Source organism: Schistocerca piceifrons, chromosome 4 (genome assembly GCF_021461385.2).
Source record: "Schistocerca piceifrons isolate TAMUIC-IGC-003096 chromosome 4, iqSchPice1.1, whole genome shotgun sequence".
Taxonomy (NCBI): Eukaryota; Metazoa; Arthropoda; class Insecta; order Orthoptera; family Acrididae; genus Schistocerca; species Schistocerca piceifrons.
The window spans coordinates 616,736,006-616,758,629 of record NC_060141.1 but is presented as its reverse complement, the minus strand read 5'-3'; positions in this window follow the sequence as shown (position 1 = coordinate 616,758,629).

Here is a 22,624-nt window from a genome sequence, read left to right as displayed (position 1 = left end):
TGACACCACAAATACAGTATGTGGTACATCACCGAGACCCCAGTGCCGGTGGGGTGGTGCGCGGGAATGCAGTCGCCTGGCATGGAAGGCATAGATGTGGCTGTCGATGATGAAAAATGGACGGTAATGGAAGGTGTATGTGGAGTATAAGTTGCTCTGAGAAGAATATGTGGTATGTAGCAATTTGTGGGACTTTGGCCGCAAAATGTCTGTTCTGGCGAGATATTACCACACTGTGTGGTAAGGTCAGGTCTCAAACACACATGAGACTGAGGCTAAAGCACCTGAGCAGGTACACATCAATCCAGTTTAGGCCGAGATACAGAATGTGAGATGCCAAAGCCACGTTGCTGGGGAATCATGTGAATATGGCGAAACATTGTTTATGTTAAATTTTAACGATTGTCTGCACTGTATGCTGCACTGGGTGCTAAAAATATTGATATAAAATTGATATAAAATGCCTTGTGGAAGCACTTGGAAGTGTACTTGTAATGGTGGAAGGTCCATTGTGCATAGTAAACAACACTGCTGAAGGAAAATTTTCACGCAGACCAAGCGAGCTATGTACAGAGTCCGGGGTCACCAATGTGGATATTACATATGGTAGTGATGTAGACTGCTCTGGTGATAGCCAACTATGTAATGATTTGAGTAGATTTATTCAACACACGAACACAACACGACACTTTACAAAACATAGTGCGAAAATGTAAGAGAAGAGAAACAAGTCAAAGAATTCAGTGCAGAGGAGAATACATAACTAACGATTATGCTTTGCCATGGTCGTCACTCGCTACAACGTTATGTTCCACAAATGTCTTAGAGATTAATGAAAATAACAGGTAATAACAGTGTCATAAAATTCGTGTAGATATTTCTAAACATATTTGTTTTGTGTTAAGTTGGTGTCTCAGTCAGATATCGATTGTAAATCAATATAAATGTAAATGCAGGCATTTATTTTGAATATCAAAACGACTTTGCAAATTAACAATAAGTAACAATATCCTGGTTTATACTCTTTTAATGTCGTTTATTGGAAAATTAATTTTCATATTATAATCTCATAGAATAAGTAACCATCAATATATAAATGGAAAAATGTGTATGAGGCTAAGTTTTGTCTGAGTACTAGAAAACTTTATAAATGTACAGGTTTATGAGTTAAATAGTTTATAATTGAAAAGAAGTTCAAACAGGGCCAAAAATTAGATATATTACAGATTTCTTTTGGGAGGAAAAATTCCAGCAGTACCTGATGTATGTCAGTATCCCCTCACAAATATCAGAAAGAGAATTTGTATGATAATGTGTGACTTTACACAATACACTAGAAAATAAGTTCATAAGAGCAATTTAACAGTTTGTGAATTTTTTTAAATGTTTAGAGTGTGAAAGATCTTGCTTGTACTGACAATGTTATGAAATGTTAAGAAAATTGTCAGAAAAATGTATAATATCAATTGTAAAAAAATTATAAGATGAAATTATAATCAAATTTTTTAATATCTTAAATTTATTCATTAATAAAACATAACAAATTACATGACATTCTTGTCTTCTACTAGAAATTTAATTGCAAAGTAGAAACCGATTTCAAATACAAACAAACCAAATGTAAAAAAATGGAGTAATTTTCTTGTAACTAATACTTTTTCAGTTTTTTCATTATTATAAAAGAATGTTTCAGTATATAATAAAGAACGTTTTCAGTTAAATCGAATTTCAATTACATTTTCAATCACACTTATATTACACTTATAAAAATAGAATTAAATTGTTTCACAGATTGACAATCTCTGTTTTCACATAGGTGAGATTTTTTTGTAAAAAGCATTGTGGCTCTCTAAACATTTATTATTTGTCTTATTTATGATGACAGTCCATAGTCAGTATGGTGAACAAGTGTAAAAACATCACAAATCCTGTCTTCATTTCTTTCCTTAAGGAACTGTCTTTTTCTCCTCCGGGTTATCATACGCTTTATGGGCATTCTGCTGGTTTGTTGACTTTACATCTGAAAGAATGTCACATTTTTTCTCTATTAGGGAGGAGGTCTTACATTCGATTTTACGTACGAAATGATTCTTAGTGACTATCTGGGTGTTCTCATCAGCAAGGGTATAAAAAGTTTTTAAAATTCAGATGAGTATTAAAAACATAGTAAAATTAATTAAATTGAAACACAACATGAGTATACATAGAAAATGAACTAATGTTAAGAAGAAAATGTTATTTTTCAAACAATTATGATAAAATACTTCTCTTTAGCTCACTTGTGGGCTGAAAAATGGCTCTAGTGTAGTTCCATAAAAGCCTAAAGAAGAGTATCAATTTCTTCCTATTTTCTAGCTCTCATATTCTTAAGAACATGGAACAATATCTTTATAATATATTGTGCCCAGCACCCAACTTCTTCTACATCTTCACAGATCTATGAAAGTTTTGCTTGATCTCCATTCCATGAAAATACCAAACACAGACCCATGTGAAAAATAGTATCATGAGAAATATTTCGCTTCATTTTGACACAGGAACATGTAATGTAAAGATAGGTTGTCAATGAACATTTAATAAAGCTATTGTAGGAGACAGTTAATGGCACCATGTAAAAACAAAGAAATTTTATAAAGCAATACATCTCAAAAAACACAAAAATGACCCTGCTTTTCACCTAAATTACGTCAAATGGTCTAGGTGATCTAACAGTTTTTTGTTTGTTGGAAAAGTGTAGCAACCAGGGTTATACTTGATATTCCTGTTTTATTGTAACACAGATATATTCATTCTAATAGTAGTGATGGTCATATTTTATATAGTACAGAATAGTCCCTCACTTTTTAACTATATACAGCCAAGCATTTAAAATATCAGACAGTTTTAGAAACTTTCCATCTGGTATTAACATTTAATAGTCAGACATGACATTTTATTTTGTACTTCATTTAAACCATTTTAGAAATTTTTCTTATATCAAGACCATACTATCACAAAGTTGTCAAATGAAATTCAGATACTACCAATCTGTCAGACATGTGATAAAAATAATGAGGATAACCACAGACCAAAACTGTAGACGAAGATATAGCATAAATTCACTTAAGTCATTTTCCAGAATCATGTACAGTGCACCACCACAAACACATGTACAATGAATTACAGAATAGAACACAAAAAAGTCTCTAGTATGTCATTGTCCTATTACAATCATCATAAAGCTCATAAGCACAGACTACTTCACAGAGCCTCATTTCAATATAAATCTTCATAAGCTTCACATTATTACATAAATGTATCACAAAAACAAAAATGGTCTAAATATAATCCAGATACTCATCCACAGTAACATGTCACATATTTTGAACCAAGATATATATTTTCATCATACTGCATCTCCAAGTATCTTATGTAACCTTTAGTTTGCATAATTTGTTTATTCTTTTGGTCTAACAAACACCATTGTCGAACGAGCCATTCTCTCACAATGACACCACAACAGTAATGCAGTTAAAATATAAGATTTTCATTTCCCCTTAAACATTTTTCATGCACTAAGATTATAGTTATTTCTTTTTTGCTAATACTTTCTGACAATAATCACAATAAACAGTAAAATATTTTCAGTGTAACTTCCCCTTATGTAAAAATCCACATTTCGTTTTTAAAATGCATATAAGCTTCCCAAAATGACAGTAATTCCAATCTATTTATCTTCAACTAATTCTAAAACAGCAATAATAAAACACAGCATATCATAGTTTTAGTAACCCAGATCTATAAAATACATTATGTTCAAAACGAGCATAAAGATTTTCTCATTCCCAACTTTGGCTCACGTAAACATAATACAATCTAGACACAGCAAAAATTTAAAAAACACAAATAATGTGTCATATGTAACAGGTTTCCAAACAAAAACACTAATAAATATTATTTTTTGCTTTCCAGTCCCCCAACAATATGTTATTTCAGTTTATTTATTTGGTACTGTGAGATCCGTAGCGTGCTGTGCATGCTGGGGGATAAGTGAATAGTGGCGACAGGCCAGTGGTCTAAGGTGAAAGGTTGTTGACAGTAGTGAGGAAGGTACAACTCTCCCCATTGTGCTTATCATCGAGTAGCAACTTCCACCCTTAGCCCCCGTCCAGAATAGCTCTGGCTTCGTGGCAGTGCTGCTCGTTTCTGCCAAACTTGCTACAGTGTTCTGCTCTGAGGTACCGTTTACTGCTGTGCTCCGTTGTTCTTGCTTTGCAATCCACTAGCAGGTCGGTTCTTGAGACACGCGTCGCCACACTGGCGGCCACTACCGACCCGCAGCTGTTAATGCAACTCTCTCTGGCAGCTTCCAGGCTACTTCTCTTTACTTTTGCTAAAGACCTTTTGTTTTCTGTCCGAAGACTGGGTTGCGGCACTACACTGCCCTCCCACACAGGGAAGACCCAGCTGTACAGGTTTTATTTTTACCAGGCCCCTTACTTCAAAGATCAATACACTTCTTACTAGACCAGTTATTCCTATTTAATAAACAATTGTCACACACATCCTGAACCTAACAAACTACTCTCCATCCTTTGTTCAGGGAATCTAGTCCACAGGAAATCGAACTGTCCCTGGATCAGGCCTCTAAACGCCTCATCATCCTAGACACACAAAGACTAAGCCAAGCAAAGTCATACTCACTATGGCGCTAGGGATTACGACACTTAAGGTCATGGTTACTTGACGTCTAGCATCTCGATATTGACTGAGATACTTTAGCAATTGATCTGCTGTGCTCCAGTTATCATCTAACTTAACGACTGGTCCAAGCTGGGTTCCCAGGTGGCTTTAAGGGAGGTAAGGTGCTATTTGGACAACATCCCTACAGGTTTGGCTGGCCAATACAGTTGTAGTTACGTCATATTTAACAGAGTAACTCCTGTCAAGGTAGCTGGCAAATGGAACACAGGTCCTGTAACAGCACATTTAGTCCCATTGATCAACAGTCCATTACTCTGTAACTCTAAACGTTTTGCTTCCGTGAGCCACCCTCGTTCATAGCAACTGGCTACCACTATCACGTTGTTGTATACTGAGTAATCGGTGTAAACTTGATCTATGAAAACATGGTTTCGGCTTGATCACCTCTTTGAGACACTGGCATCCCTCCGCACGACCTCTGAATGACTGAATAACATATACACGTCCACGTGCGGGGACCACGTGTGCTGGGAATCTCACTCTGGCTCTGCAGAAGCTCACCCTCAGTAATCACCACATGTCGATCCCTATTTTCCACTACTGTTGTCTCCCCCAAGCAAATGTATTTGGGACAGAAAAAAACACCATACTTAAAAAAAAAAACTTCAGAAAATGCTGAGGAAGCAGAAACCAGGCCGCTCTCAGTTCGAGAAAGAACGCAGGAATTACGACAGTTAAAAATTGGTAGAAATTCGTCCGTCTACAAAAGATTAGTGCTTGCAACTTACAATTTCACCGTCATACATTAACGAAAGATGTTGTTGAGAAAATTTTGGTCCTGCATAATATCGCTAAGCGGGTCAATGGCTTCTGTTCAGTCACTCTTCGATCAGTCTAGTGTAGCAATCGAAGACAGCAAAATGGAAACTGAAGTTTTAAACTTCACATTTAAAAAAACAGTACCCACACAAGGACCGTACGGATGTACTAGCGTTTGATCGTTGTACATATTTCTGTATGGAGGCCACAGAATTAAGCATCCCTGGTGTTGAGAAACAACTTAAAGCAAATACGTTATCAGGTCCCGTTTGAATCCCAATTTACAGAGAGTACACTTTGGTGCCTGCTACTTACTTTGCTTGCATCTATCGCGAATCTCTCGCCCAGCACAAAGTTCCAGGCGACTGAAAAAAAGCACATGTCTCTCCTTTATATAAGAAGGACAAAAGAACGGGCACGCAAAATTAACAGTCCTTGAGGCAGAAATGCTTCTTTCCACAAATCAGCATGGATTCAGAAAGCGTCGCTCCTGTGAAACCCAGTTTCCCCTTTTCTCATGTGATATCCTGCGAGCTACTGATGAAGGGCCACATGCAGACTCCATATTGCTAAATTTCCGGAAAGCGTTTGACACAGAGCCTCACTGCAGACTGCCCGTGAAAATCCGAGAATACGGAATAAGTTCCCATACTTGGGAGTGGACTGAAGAGTTCTTAAGTACTAGAACCCAATACTCTGTCGTCAATGACGAGTGTTCATCAAGGACAAGGGTACCGTTAGGAGTGCCCCAAGGAAGTGTAATACTCGTACAATCGCTCTTGTTCTCTGTATATATAAATGACCTGACAGACAGGGTGAGCAGCAATTTGCAGCTATTTTCTGATGATGCTGTAGTGTATGGGAAGGTGTTATCATTGAGTGACTGTAGCTCGATGCAAGTGTGCAAGTGGACTTAGACAAAACTACTGTTTGGTGTGATGAATGGTAGCTTTCTCTAAATGTAGAAAAATGTAAGTTAATGCAGGTGAGTAGAAAAAACAAACCTGTACTGTTCGAATACAGTATTCGTGATTTGACATTAAATATTATTGTGCTGCAAAAGATATCATGGATAAATGCGTAAGTTTCTTACAGTTTTCTCTAACCAGCGCTAAACCGAGTCAAACCAGGCAGTGCACAGTGTACCAATCAGAATGACAAACAGGCCGAGAGCTGATACTGCAAATAAAACGGCACACCCCACATCACTTCAGTGAGAAATCTGAATCGTTAATTCACCAATTTGACCTCAATGAGGAGGGATCATACCGTTTTTCTGACAGCACAGCGCGACACTGCAAGAAAGAGTAACTATTCAGCCCACTAACATGGTGGAAAAGCACCAAGCTGAAGCAGTGAAGGCCACTCTTGTGAGACTGGGATGTGGCGAAGAATGCTGATGAGCCCAGAAAATGAGGAAACATGCGGTCATCCTTGGCAAGACATAATCTCATTATCTCAGAGGGACAACAATAAATTCTCAGGCCTCCAAGCGCATATCTGATTCAGTTAGAGTGAGCCAGCTACGATGTAGACTCTGTGACATGCTGCCTACCACTCGGTGGATGGCTTCTACCTTTGAGATTGCTGCCTAATGATATGAAATCTTGGGGACTTCTATCTCCGGCTCGCTGAGACCCAAACTGCACCCAGGAGGCATGCTAAAGGCTGTGCTCCTGATTTGCATCGCGAGCTGACTGTGACGTACATGGCGTACTTCTTGTGAAGGGGCCATGTTGTAACTCTGCACTACCATCTACATTCTATGCAGAGCTGTTGGAGTTTACTCTGGCACACTCTTTCGATGTCCACAAGAGTGTCCTAGTAAAAAGCAGTCGACAATCTGGCGGTCGATGCCACCGTACGAGCTATATCTGCCACCTGCTGTCCTGCATGGTGCCACAGTGTTAGATAAGCAGTTGCAATGGATACAGCGGCCTCAAGAACCTGCTGAGAGGAACGAACTGCGTGTTTAAAAACTACATGCTGCAGCCACTGACCTCGCCATGACTATGGAGAAGATGATTAAACTGTAACACTGCTGCCACTGTAGTTGAACCATGTCTGCAGCATCATCACCACCACCGTACGCACTTCCATTATAGATAATGCAGTCCAGTGAGAGAGCATCTTTCTGTTGGCCTTTCTAGTTGTGACAACATCGAGTAATAGGGACATTAACACCACTCTCGAAGTGCCATTTGTTAAACTGCAGGAACCGGGAGACTTGTCATTATTTGGAGGAAATACCAGGAAAGTGTATTTAACGCCAGTGAGGTGCAAATTTCGTTATTTATGAGGGCAAGAGTTACCACACGCTAAATCAGTACCAACTATGCGTGGTATTTGTAGACGGCTTGGTCGTTTATCACAGGACTCTTCTGAATCATCTTGTACCATGATCTGGCATAGAAACTAATTTATTTCATTTTGTGCGTAATACAAGTGTAGTTTTTCCTGTATCTCTTTTACTGTATTGACAACTGTATAACATGCAAAATGGTAGAAACACTCACTGCTTCTATGGGTGCAACCGTTTCTGCTTTAACGGAGCGATTACAAATGCAAGAACAGGAAAATTAAGAACTATCTAGGCAAGTGGAAACGTCACAAGTGGCGGTACAGCAGTTGCATTTGGGATCAGGGGAAGCTAAAGCAGTGTTAACTGTACCATCCCTTCCTCTTAGTTCATCAGCAGCGATCTTGCGATTTTCCGGAAAGACAATGAAGGACATAACTGTGTTTATTAAATGTGTATTAGCTACCACAAAATTGTGCAGTTGGACTGATGAAACACGTTTATATATGAACAACTTAAGTTAGTGGGCGAACCTGAAGCATGTATATGTATCACGAGGAAGAAATGTTCCGTGAGCTAGACGGTGGCTTTCACCAGCGCTATGAGAAACAGAATGGGACGAGGTATTTTATGGATAAACTAAGTAGTTTGGTGCTGAGCCAATGGGATGCTTCTCAGACAGGACCCAGAAGGTTAATATACAAACATACGAGCTGAGGCGAAGTGCAGAGGTTGATGCAATTACCTTGTGTGAAGCGGAGAATAGGCCTCTTGATGTTTTTTGGGGTATCCCTAGAATGGCGAATCTGTTTAACCTGGCTACGGCTATGAGGATCGCCACACGGTTAGAAGAAAACGATATTGCTACGAAAGGGCGTAGTGACCATCAGGTTTTCACTTCCGAAGTGAACTGCTACATATGCGGACGTAACGACCATTTGAAAAAGCAATGTCATCAACCACAACGGTATAAGCGTGGTCATGCCGGTCACAAGGCACAAGAGCGCAGCAATAAGAAATAAGAGAAACAGAACGATAAAAAGCGTTCGTAACATGCAAGCGAGAATGCACAGCCCGTTGGAAAGCATTCCCACTAGATCAGAATACTGCACACACGTTTTCAGAGACGAAATTCTGCTTTTTACTCGTAGTATATGACGCGGAACACAAATTTGTATTAGGCAAACGTGCGCATGGGCCACTGGTTACTCTGGACCTCTTCGACAGGAAGAGACCTATGAGGTGTGGCTAGAAAAAAACCGGACTAGTACTGGTGAAACAATAAAACGAATGCAATAAGGCTGAAAGTCGCGTGGCCTGTCACGTGACTCTCACTCCGCCTACTGCTCGAGTTTCATCTGCCTCCTGCACTCAGTCTGCCCGTGGCGTCTGTTTTAAGTAGTTGACGTTTTGTCTGTGCGTCGGAAAATGTTGAGTGTACAGAAAGAACAGCGTGTTAACATCAAATTTTGTTTCAAACTAGGAAAATCTGCAAGTGAAACGTTTGTAATGTTACAACAAGTGTACGGCGATGATTGTTTATCGCGAACGCAAGTGTTTGAGTGGTTTAAACGATTTATAGATGGTCGCGAAGACACCTGTGATGACACTCGCACTGGCAGACCATTGTCAGCAAAAACTGATGCAAACATTGAAAAAATCGGTAAACTTGTTCGACAAGATCGCCGTTTAACAATCAGAGCAGTGTCTGAGTTAACAGGAGTTGACAAGGAAAGTGTTAGGCAGATTCTTCATGAAAGTTTCAACATGAACAAAGTGTGTTCAAAAATGGTTCCAAAGTGTCTCACAATTGAACAGAAGTAACGCCGAAAAATGATTTGTTCTGACATCCTGGAAAACATTGAAAGTGATCCCACCTTCTTACAAAATGTTATTACTTGCGATGAATCGTGGTTTTTTACTTACGATCCCGAAACTAAACGCCAATCGATGCATTGGAAAACTCCTGGTTCTCCACGACAAAAAAAGCACGGATGTCAAAATCGAAATTCAAGGCAATGATGATTGCTTTTTTTGACATCAAAGGGATTGTGCACATTGATTGGGTACCAGAGGGACAAACGGTGAATCAGCATTACTACATTAGCGTCCTGGCTACCCTACGTGAGCGAGTACGGAGAAAACGGAACGATTTGTGGAGAAAAAAGTCATGGATCCTTCACCAAGACAATGCCCCAGCTCACAGTGCGTTGTCAGTGAAGACGTTTTTGGCAAAACACAACATTCCCATCTTAGATCATCCACCCTACTCACCTGATTTGGCCCCCTGTGACTTTTTTCTTTTCCCTAAAGTCAAGTCAGCTTTGAAAGGAACTAGATTTGAGACTGTTGAAGCAGTAAAAGAAAAAGCGACGGAAGTAATGTATGGACTTACCGAAAATGATCTGCAGCATTGCTATGAACACTGGAAAATTCGCATGGAGCGGTGTAGAGACCGAGGAGGAGAGTACATTGAAGGAGATAACATGAAATTGTAAATAATTGTAAATAAATGTTTTTCCAGCATCAGTTCGGTTTTTTTCTAGCCGCACCTCGTATGTCTTCACCGTACAGGTTATGTGGGGTAGCGGACAATGACATGAAGTCGTTGGGGACAACATTGCTCGATTTTAGAAATGGAGATAAACATTTTCGTGAGCCCATGTAAGTGTTGCCACGTGTTAATGAGGATTATTCTGCAATTATAGGACAAGACTTCCTTGATAAACATTGTGCTAATATCAGACTTTTGCGGTATAGTATTGAATTCAGTGGAACATTGCAAGTAAGGCAATATCGCAAGATATACCAATCATGAACATGTTGCCAACTGAACTGATTATATTTAAGCTAAAGATTGGTTGCCGTGATAATGTATCACCAGTCGTAGGGAAGTCGGTTTCGATTCTTCTCGATACCGATGTGCCACAAGAAGTATGTTGTATAGTAGAATCACAGCGATAGATAAAATGCTTCGCTTAGTGTGCAGAAGTCTGTTGCACGTAAGAAATATAAACAGAAAGTTCATGGTTCCTGTTAGCGAGGATAAAATTGGTCTGCTAAAGGGCTTAATGATTGCCGCTTAGATGGTCTGGATGAAGAGGATATTGATAGGTCATGTGATGACCAGAGCCTTAAGCAAACCGTTAGTGCATTTGCGTTACATAAAAAAGTTAATCACTTGCATGGAAATGATCAACACTTCTAAATTTGTTTGAGACAAATGGAGCGTTACCAATGATGTCTGTTACACAACACCAGCAGCAAGTAACAATGCTCCAGTTTATAGGAAGTTATATCACATACCAAAGCATCTGCGGCCACAAATGTAGGAATTCACTGCTCAACATCTGGCAGAAAGATTAATAGAACACAGTGATAGTCCGTGGAGAGTAAATGCCATCATTGTTCTGAAGAAAATACTGAATGATACTAAGATGTACAAGTTATGTCGAATTACTAATACTTGAACGCAGAAACTGTTATTGACACAAATCCTATGACCAATATTAATCAGACATTGGATAATGTAAGCCAGTGCAGATATTTTTCAACAATGGATATAAGCAGCGGATGTCATCAAAAAGAAGTAGTTCCAGAAAACAGAAACAACATCATCAGTTATCAGTATTGCTGCATGCCATTCGGACTCAAAAGAACATCAGCTATATTTCGGAGACTTCGAAGGGGTACTTCATGGATTAAAACTGAATAAATGTATGGTATTCTTCGGTACACCCTTGTATTTTCGAAAGATATGAAGAACATGTAAAAAGTTTGAAATAAGCATTTAACAATCTACGAACAGCATGTCTAATGCTCAGTATAGATAAATGCCATTTTGCACAGATACAAGTTAGCTAACTTGGTCATTAACTAGTGAAGAAGGTGTGAAACTGATCCCTGATTAATATCGGCAGTCTGTCACTTATTAATATCGCAAACTACCAAACAACTTCAATTATTCCAGGACTTATGTAATTATTGTGGAAATTTCGTCAAGGATTTTGCGAAAATTGATGAATTATTATACCGATTATCAAGAACAGGCATAAACTCTGAATGGACGACAGAATGCCAAACGGCATTTGAGGTGTTCAAAGCTATATTTATATAAGATTCTGTATACGTATTCCCAGATTTCGGAAAAGAGTTCATCCTTTCTTTTGACGCCAGCAGTAGGGCAGTCTAGTGCAGTCTCAGTCAAAATTTAGATGGTAAAAACCACCCATTGTTTTATTCATGCAGTCAATTTAATCAGGCAGGAAGAAATTACTCCATGCTGGCAGTCATTTATGGAATTACTTGCTTCTGCTGTTATTTGTACAGTTAGAAATTTAAAATAGTAACAGACTGCATATCACTAAAATTGTTTTCGGGGTTAAAGGATCCTTCTAGTGGAGAGACGAGATGGTCTCTCAAACTGAGTGAATTTACTTATGCAGTAGTCCATAAACCATGGAAGAAGCATGTCAATATGGATAAACTGAACAGAAAAACTGAAGTACTGCAGATGCTACATAAGAGTGTGGCTCAGTGGCAGAAGGCACAAACAGCTGATGTAGACTATCAAGCATTCAGATAGCAGCCACAGCCTGTGATGTAAGGCAACTTGCTCTGCAGATACACAGTGTGGACCATGTATGGTTGTTCCTGCAGTGTTCAGGGACGCATGACCACATGTTTGCAAGTCATGATGGTCACAGAACTATGGAGAGAAGATTTCCCACATAATACCGATGGAAAAATAGGAGACATGATGTGGAACAATGTGTAAAAAACTATACCGTATGTGCAGAGGGATGACATTGTCATTGGGAAGTCCAACTGCAAAGATTGCTAGATGCAAACAAACCATCTGCTGGTTATTTTAGGACCATTTCATAGAATTCCTACAGAAAATAACTATATGTTAATAATAATGGATCATTTTCCTCAGTACATTGCAATGCCAGCAATTCCAGAACAACAAACTAACACACACATAAGCTACGGTAAACAACTGTATCCTTAAATTTGGAGTACCAGCTTCCATAATAACAGCTTAGGTTACAAATTTCATATCTGATCCAATGAAGCAGTTGTGTCATTTGCTTTGCATTAGGTAGTTACCAACCAGCCCTTTTCATTCACAAGCAAATGGACATACAGTTAAAGCACTTATAACTGTTTCCAAAATGTTAAACCACTATGTCAATAGCCTACACGACTGGGACATGTAGGGACATTCATAATTTCAGCGTACAGATCTAAAGTCGACACTAGTACCAGTCTTTTGCCAAACAAAGTGGTTTATGCCAGAAAGATGTCATCTCCTTTTGACATGATAAAACCCAAACTTGGATATGACAGTGAGTCAGTAAAAGAATATGCAAAGCGTTTAGAGGTGGTTTGCCAAAGAGTGAAGTGAGCCAACACCAAAGCATTAGAATGTCAGGAACAAACAGGGTGATGTGTAGGGAAACTTACACAAGACAGAGCTGGACAGGGGGTTTTGTTAACAAACCCACATAAACGTAAAGGTATGAACAAAAAGTTTTTAACCAGATATCATATTCCATTACAAGTCACTGAAATGGCTTTGCCTGTAAATGTTAAACTGCAGTTGCTGACAAGAACATTTGTTGTTCAAGTGGCTAGGGTTAACTCATTCAAAAGAGCTGTCGATTCCTTACTGCAAGTCCCATCAGCTACACCAGAATCGAAAAAAGCTCTGAAAATATTGGAAAATGGGTTCCTAACGATGATCAAGAGATATGCAAAATGCATTACACACTCAGGCCGCGAGATAAGTAGTTATGATCAGATTTTCTACGTTGTTTTTAAAGTCTCCTGTACATTCGTTATCTTTTAAGTATTGCTATGAATTTATTAATGTATCATGTATGATAAAGCTCAAAAGTTGGTACAGGGTATCATCAATCTATAAGAATGGTAGACTTTATTTACTTTTTCATTTTTGTATGTACACACTTGGTCAGAAGAAGGAGGGAACTGATAAAAGGTTCCTTTTTCTTAGGTGATGTGCTGACATGGATGTCCAGGAAGGTTATCATATTCCTGAAAACATTTCATGTAGTCAAAGGAGGAGTACTGAATAGAACCAACCTCTAAATTCTGGAATATTGTTCTCCAGACAGCACGATGTGCTACTAACTAGCCATCGGTACTCATTGAGGTTAATCTACAATATATGAGAAGTACAAAAGGAAGTGGGCAGACTATAGGAGGTAGTCAAGGTACTACAAGAAGAAGTGCAGAATGGTAAAGTCTTAGTAGAATTACAAAAAAGTATCAAGAACTGAGAGTCCTGTATGTGAAATTGAGAGTACAGCTGAATCAGTTAATGGAAATAGTGCCACAGACGTTAATATAAAGAAAAACAGGATGGTTGGGTCTAAGCAGCCTATTGCACTGATGTAGTAAATTCTTATATTACCGACCCTGTTTGTTTTTAGATCTTTCTTTGTGGATTGCTGTCCAATAGTTTATATTCTACACATTCAGTAAAGTCGTCACGTGCTTTCTATGAAGCTTGGATTCCATTGTTTATCATCTCATCAGTGGACCTACCGGTGTCCTCTTGGTAGGAGGTGAATTTCATCTCTTATGTCCTCGAGGATTCTAGATTTTTTTTCCTTGCGCTATCCACTGCATGTTTTCGGTAAATGCATTGCATGCTGCTATTTGCTTAGAGTTGAATTGCTGCTATCCATCTACAAAGTATTTAACTCTTTCAGACAGCTCCGTATGGGAAGCTGCATTCAAAATTTGCTCTAAAGCGGTTTTTATTTCCATTTAATTGGCAGAAATGAGCGAATAATATTCAGGCACCTATTTGACTATAGCTAATCTTACAAGGGAACCTCCCCATCGCACCCCCCTCAGATTTAGTTATACGTTGGCACAGTGGATAGGCCTTGAAAAACTGAACACAGATCAATCGGGAAAACAGGAAGAAGTTGTGTGGAACTATGAGAAAAATAAGCAAAATATACAAACTGAGTAGTCCATGCGCAAGATATGCAACATCAAGGACAACGTGAAGTCAGTAGCGCCGTGATGTCGTGGTTAGCGTGAGCAGCTGCGGAACAAAAGGTCCTTGGTTCTAATCTTCCCCCGAGTGAAAATTTTAATTTTTTATTTTCAGACAATTATCAAAGTTCAGGTACTCACGCATAATCAACTTCGCTCTCCAAAATTCCAGGACATGTTCAGATTTGCTTGGACATATGCAGGATTTGACAGTCTACACACGGAACAATTTGAAAATGTTAAAAACATATGTTTTGACAGAGCACAGGGAAAACTGTGCGACTGTGAAACTGTTGCATTCATTTGTTGCAGTTTATGTGACAAACTTTTACGATTTCATCACTTTTTTGGGAGTGATTATGACATCCACAAGAAAACCTAAATCGGGCAAGGTAGAAGAAGCTTTTCACTCATTCGCCAAGTGTACAAGTTAGGTGGGTCGACAACATATTCCTGTCATGTGACGCACATGCCGTCACCAGTGTCGTATAGAATATACCAGACGTGTTTTCCTGTGGAGGAATCGGTTGACCTATGACCTTGCGATCAAATATTTTCGGTTCCCATTGGAGAGGCACGTCCTTTCGTCTACTAATCGCACGGTTTTGCGGTGCGGTCGCAAAACACGGACACTAAACTTATTACAGTGAACAGAGACGACAATGAACGAACGGACAGATCATAACTTTGCGAAAATAAAGAAAGTAAAAATTTATACTCGATGAAAGACTTAAACCAACGACCTTTCGTTCCGCAGTTGCTCACGCTAACCACGGGACCACGGCGCTACCGAACCCACAATACCCTTGATGATGCTTATGTTCCGCATGGACTACTCAGTTTGTATATTTTGCTTATTTTTTTCATAGCTCCACACAACTTCTTCCTGTTTTCTCTATTGATTTGTGTTCAGTTTCTCAAGGACTATCCACTGTGCCAACTTATAACTAAATCTGAGGGGGGTGCGATGGGGAGGTTCCCTTGTTAGTATTGGCATGATATTTTTCTACTTCCATCAGAATCACCATTAGATTCTGTAATTTTTGCAGAAAACAAACTTGTAGGTACTGAAGCTATGTGCCACGTCAGTAAAGAAAACAATGAGGAACCTAGTTACTTTAATAATCCGAAGGTTGGAGTGCATAAGCAGAAACATGAAATTTTGAATGAGAAAGGATTTCTATTTTCTTTACTGCAAAGAGCGCTGAAACGATACAAACACCTGTGTAGACATGATTTATTATAAGGAATGGACTGACATTTTTATGAAGGTCCTCCGTTGACAGTCATCTGAATTTTTGGACAAACTCTCTGTTCTGCATATGGTTTCTGATTTGCCTTAGGATTCTCACCTAACGCGAACCTTCTATGTGATGAAATATTCTGGCTATGTGCCCAGAATCATCATGGGCCTCATAGAACAAATGCAGGATGCTTTCGTACCTATCCTTATTTTTAGGAATATGTAACACAAGAGACACAAAATTATTGAGCAAAGGACGATCAATAATGATTATAATGAAAAAATTTAGATGCTGAAGTTTACCTTTTCACTGCTAATCAAAAAATTGCTCTCGTGTGGAAATGTGAATCTTAATACACAAGCTGCTATCTGTTTACAGACGACCACTGTCAACTATGTAGCCATTTCTATTCTGTAGTGCAATTAAAACAGGACAGGGAGAGATTGTATAAACTCGCTATGTGCTGCTGAGAGCAAAAGTTAGATGAGCATTGAAAATAGTTGAAATTGGGCAGCAATAAAAAATCTGAATCTTGTGGCCTATCAAATATTGTCTGTGGAAAGTACTAGACACATTTTATTCATATCGACGTTCGAGGTGGAGCAGATACTTCGATGTGCCATCAGGTGGTCAATATATTGATGGGATTTGAAACTGTGAGGGTCTCTTTCTTATGACATGATGAACATTAGCCAATCAGCAACCAATTCTCTGGCAGCCATGCATCTTATGACTCTGGCTTGTGTGAAGTTGGCTGTGACTTTGCAGAAGGGCTGTGTCTGAACATGACTCGAACTGTTCGAACAGTTTACATCACATGTTTGAACTTTCGGGTTTTGTTCGAACTTTCGATCGGTCTGTGATCTAGTGACTTCCGTTGGTACTATCACAACAACCTGTCGTAGCGTTTTTAATGCACTGCGGATTTTAATAATAAAAATAACTGTGACAGATGGGCTGAACTATCATCAAAGGTGTGGGTCATGCACAGCAGTAGTAACTGATAAATAAATAAAAGACTGCAATCCTGATTCTGTCCAGTTCTCGAGCTTTCGTTTGCCTTGCGATCTGATGATGTCTGATAGTACTCCCTCCAAGACGATTATTGTACTGTAATACATTTTCGCGATAAAAATTAGTCACTTTATTATGATATATTTCGTTTGTTTGGCATTTGATTCTTGATTAATTTCCTTAATAATTTCATGGGAATGTTGCTATCTTGTTTTCCAAATTAGTAAACTCTGGTAATGTTTTTACCTGTTATTCTAATATGTGAACAGGGACTCCATTGCTCATTTGTAACGTACCTGGTAAATCATCAACGTCTCTCATAAACAGATAAAATACTGTACCAAGTTCACCCAAGTGACACTTAAAAATTAGCATAATTTTTTTTATTTTACTAGTGCTATATGGGAACCTGTATTGTAAATTTCTTAAAACACAATAGAGTTTGTGCAGTGATAGCATTTAATGCTATTTTCCCCAGTGTTTCACGAAACTGTCAGATACTAAGCAGAGCCATAGCTTATTATTGTAGCTAGTTCATAGTTCCTTGCATATCCCTCAACACATGAGTTACATGTCACATAATTGTTCGAACAAGCTTGATATAGTATCAACTGCTGTGACGTATCAGAAAATTTCGAGCACATTCAGATATATCGTTTGAACAGCCCTATATTGTAGTGAAAAATTCCAGATTTTTGTTAATTCTTACTGTTGTCAGAGATCTTAACATCCCTGTCAACCTGTACTGATGTGAAATTTCTTTCTTCTTAATGATATTCTATCGTACTGTACAAATAGTCACGATCTTCAACACATAATTATGTGTTTATCTCTCCATTCTCAAATAATTTCTCCAGTGTTAGTGTCTTCCGTATATCTTGTGACGTCAGTTGATGTGAGAACACTGCCTTTCCTTAAAGGCTGATTCACACTAGATGTCAACCGACAGTCACGTCACGTCACTTCAGGGTGCACCCACAGTGGATGTCAAGCTGCATCATACGAAATCGCGTAAGCCCAGTACTGAAAGGTGAAAGTGCGGTTACGAGATACCATTTATGATATAAAAGTCGAAGTGTGGTATCGGAATTGAGGAACTAACAACTATAAAGTTTATTAATGCTCAAAACAACTTTATAATATAGTATATTCTTGATATATTTAGAGTGCAAAGTGCTGAAAAGTGAAACAACATTTTAAAACATCACATTTAATAGCTAGCAGAAGTATATACATACAAAGACATCAAACAATATTTATGAGCAAATAAACAGAGCCTGTTTACATGATCCGATATGATTCTTCCCTTACATAACTAATAACGCCATATACAGCCGTATATCTCTCCTTCATTAGAGCTGACTTTTTGGCTTTAAAATGTTATTTAATGAATATTGCTTCATCATCTTATGTTCTTGTTTAGACACAAAACTGGGTGTCAACTATTTTTGTAAAACATATATCTTTTTCGCTTTCAGACGACTGACCTTGCTTTTGGAAGAACCCAAGTATCATGGGACATTTGCCACGAACATTTGTAAAACATATATCTTTTTCGCTTTCAGACGACTGACCTTGCTTTTGGGAGAACACAAGTCATCAAGGAACATTTACCCACAACATCAAAACAAAATTAACGTAAAGTTATGAAATTTAGAGAATACATTTGTGCAGGCAACATATTTAAGCGATTAACTTTGCAAGATCGCAGGTTAATGTAAGTGCGAGATAAGCCATTGCAAATGTGAAATGTTGGCACATTAATAACTGGTGTAACAGCCACAATGCAGAAAGCAAGCTTGCAATTGTGCATGCATTGTGTTGTACAGAGCCGGATTTCAGTTTGTGGGATGGAATTCCATGCCTGTTGCACTTGGTCGGTCACTACAGCGATGATTAATGCTGGTTGTGTATGACACTGGAGTTGTCATTCCATGATGTCTCAGATGTGCTTGAATGGAAACAAATCTGGTGATCGAGCAGGTGAAGTCAACAGATCGAAATTCTGTAGAGCATATTGGGAAACAAAAGCGGAATGTGGCGCGAGCTTTATCCTGTTGGAAAACACCCCCTGGAATGCTGTTTATGAATGGCAGCACAACATGTTGGATCACCAGATTTATGTACAATTTTGCAGTCAGGGTGGATGGGTTAACTACGAGACTGCTCCTGCTGTCATATGAACTCAAACTCAGGCCATAACTAATCGTGTAGGTCGAGTGTGTCTAGCACGCACATAGGTTGGTTGGAGGCCCTCAACTGGCATCCTTCTAACCTATACCCAGCCATCACTGGCACTGAAGCAGAACGAGCTTTCATCAGAAATCATAACAGACCTTCACCCTGCCTTCCAGTCAGCTCTAACTTGACGCTGGTCCCGGCGGACGTTCGAGTCCTCCCTCGGGCATGGGTGTGTGTGTTTGTCCTTAGGATAATTTAGGTTAAGTAGTGTGTAAGCTTAGGGACTGATGACCTTAGCAGTTAAGTCTCATAAGATTTCACACACATTTGAACTTTTTTTTCTCACTTGACACCACTGAAGTCACAAATGGTGGTGGTTTGGGATCATTGGAATGCATGCTACAGGTTGTCTGGCTCAGAGCTGACCTTAAAGTAACCGATCTGTAACAGTTCATTGTGTCACTGTGGTGCCAAGTACTGCTCATATTGCTGCTACAGATGCAGTATGATGTACCAGAGCCATATACCGAACACGATGGTCTTCCTTCTCAGCATTGCCACGCGGCCATCAGGAGCCCAGTGACTGTTTATTCTCGTGACCACCGTTGCCAGCAGTCAAGTACAATGGTTACATTCCTGCAGACATCCAGCTTCTCATAGCCCTATTACAAAACCCCATCCAGACTCAGTGAGGTCTTGATAATGACGTCTTTGTCACCTTAAAGGCATCCTTCACTTACCACATCCAATCTCCAAGGTAACTAACGCTCACGACTGTTACAGCTTGTATTTACAGCAAACCTAATTTGCATCCCCATAATAGCGCTACTAGCTCCACTCTTATGCGACAGGTGCGAAATCTTTCAGATGTACACTACTGGACATTAAAATTGCTACACCCAAAAGATGGCGTGCTACAGATGCGAAATTAAACCTACAGGAAGAAGATGCTGTGATATGCAAATGATTAGCTTTTCAGAGCATTCGCACAAGGTTGGCGCCGGTGGCGACTCCTACAACGTAGTGACATGAGGAAAGTTTCCAACCGATTTCTCGTACACAAACAGCAAAATGGCGGAAGGTAAGTTTGAAACTACTACAAAATAGCGATGATAATTTAAAGAATTTTCTTAAGATTTACAAAAGTGTCGTGTTTCACTAACACCACCCAGATCAAAGCCAGTGCAGTGTTTCCTTGCCAGAAGACTATGTTGACGACTTTACATTGCATACTCAACAACGTTTGGGGTCACTATGGCATATCCTAGTGCACTAGCAAAATAAATACCTACTGTTACTATCCTAGTTTGTGACGGAAAGTTCTTCAATTGATACGAAAGGGCATTATATGGCAAAAGACAAAACATTCAAACAATCCCACATTAATTGAGTTGCACCCAACACTGCAAAAAAAAAAAAAAAAAACCTTTGGAAATAGTATCTTCGGATGTGCCTGGGCCCTACGCACAAGGGAAAGGAGTCGTAAAATATATTGTTGCTTTGTACAATGTTTCTTCAAAATAGGTCAAACTGTATGCCATGCTGTCGGTGACTGCAAGTAACATCATTAGAAGAATCACAGAAGACTATCTCTCGAGTGGAGGGAAGGCATAAATAGTATTAACTGATAATACATCAAATTTTGTAGGTAACCGATGGAAATAGCTAACAGAACTGAAATGGAAATGAGTGTTTGGCGTCATTGGCCGGGTGGCCCCTTACAGGGCAGGTCCGGCCACCTTGGTGCAGGTCTTATTACATTCGACGCCACAGTGGGCGACCTGCGCGCCAGATGGGAATGAAATGATGATGAAGACAACACAACACTCAGTCCCTGAGTGGGGAAAATCCCCAACCTAGCTGGGAGTCGAACCTGGGCCCGTAGGACGGCACGCTGACCACTCAGCTATTGGGGCGGACACTAACAGAATTAAAAACATATTAGCGTTCTGATTCCACTCAGAGGTAAACGCAACAGGAGGGATATTTAAAGAATGCAATAGATTCTTCCGCACCTATGCCCCTCAAAAACACACAAAATAGATTGAGTATATTACACCATTTCAACAAATCATCAACAGTGTTCCACACTGACGGGATACCAATTCGTTTCTACACAGAGTACGCGAAAGAACTTGCCCCCCTTCTGACAGCCGTGTACCGCAAGTCTCTAGAGGAACGGAAGGTTCCAAATGATTGGAAAAGAGCACAGGTAGTCCCAGTCTTCAAGAAGGGTCGTCGAGCAGATGCGCAAAACTATAGGCCTATATCTCTGACGTCGATCTGTTGTAGAATTTTAGAACATGTTTTTTGCTCGAGTATCACGTCGTTTTTGGAAATCCAGAATCTACTCTGTAGGAATCAACATGGATTCCGGAAACAGCGATCGTGTGAAACCCAACTCGCTTTATTTGTTCATGAGACCCAGAAAATATTAGATATAGGCTCCCAGGTAGATGCTATTTTCCTTGACTTCCGGAAGGCGTTCGATACAGTTCCGCACTGTCGCCTGATAAACAAAGTAAGAGCCTACGGAATATCAGACCAGCTGTGTGGCTGGATTGAAGAGTTTTTAGCAAACAGAACACAGCATGTTGTTATCAATGGAGAGACGTCTACAGACGTTAAAGTAACCTCTGGCGTGCCCCAGGGGAGTGTTATGGGACCATTGCTTTTCACAATATATATAAATGACCTTGTAGATAGTGTCGAAAGTTCCATGCGGCTTTTCGCGGATGATGCTGTAGTATACAGAGAAGTTGCAGCATTAGAAAATTGCAGCGAAATGCAGGAAGATCTGCAGCGGATAGGCACTTGGTGCAGGGAGTGGCAACTGACTCTTAACATAGACAAATGTAATGTATTGCGAATACATAGAAAGAAGGATCCTTTATTGTATGATTATATGATAGCGGAACAAACACTGGTAGCAGTTACTTCTGTAAAATACCTGGGAGTATGCGTGCAGAACGATTTGAAGTGGAATGATCATATAAAATTAATTGTTGGTAAGGCGGGTACCAGGTTGAAATTCATTGGGAGAGTCCTTAGAAAATGTAGTCCATCAACAAAGGAGGTGGCTTGCAAAACACTCGTTCGACCTATACTTGAGTACTGCTCATCAGTGTGGGATCCGTACCAGATCGAGTTGACGGAGGAGATAGAGAAGATCCAAAGAAGAGCGGCGCGTTTCGTCACAGGGTTATTTGGTAACCGTGATAGCGTTACGGAGATGTTTAGCAAACTCAAGTGGCAGATTCTGCAAGAGTGCGTTTCTGGATGAGGTATCGAATATATTGCTTCCCCCTACTTATACCTCCCGAGGAGATCACGAATGTAAAATTAGAGA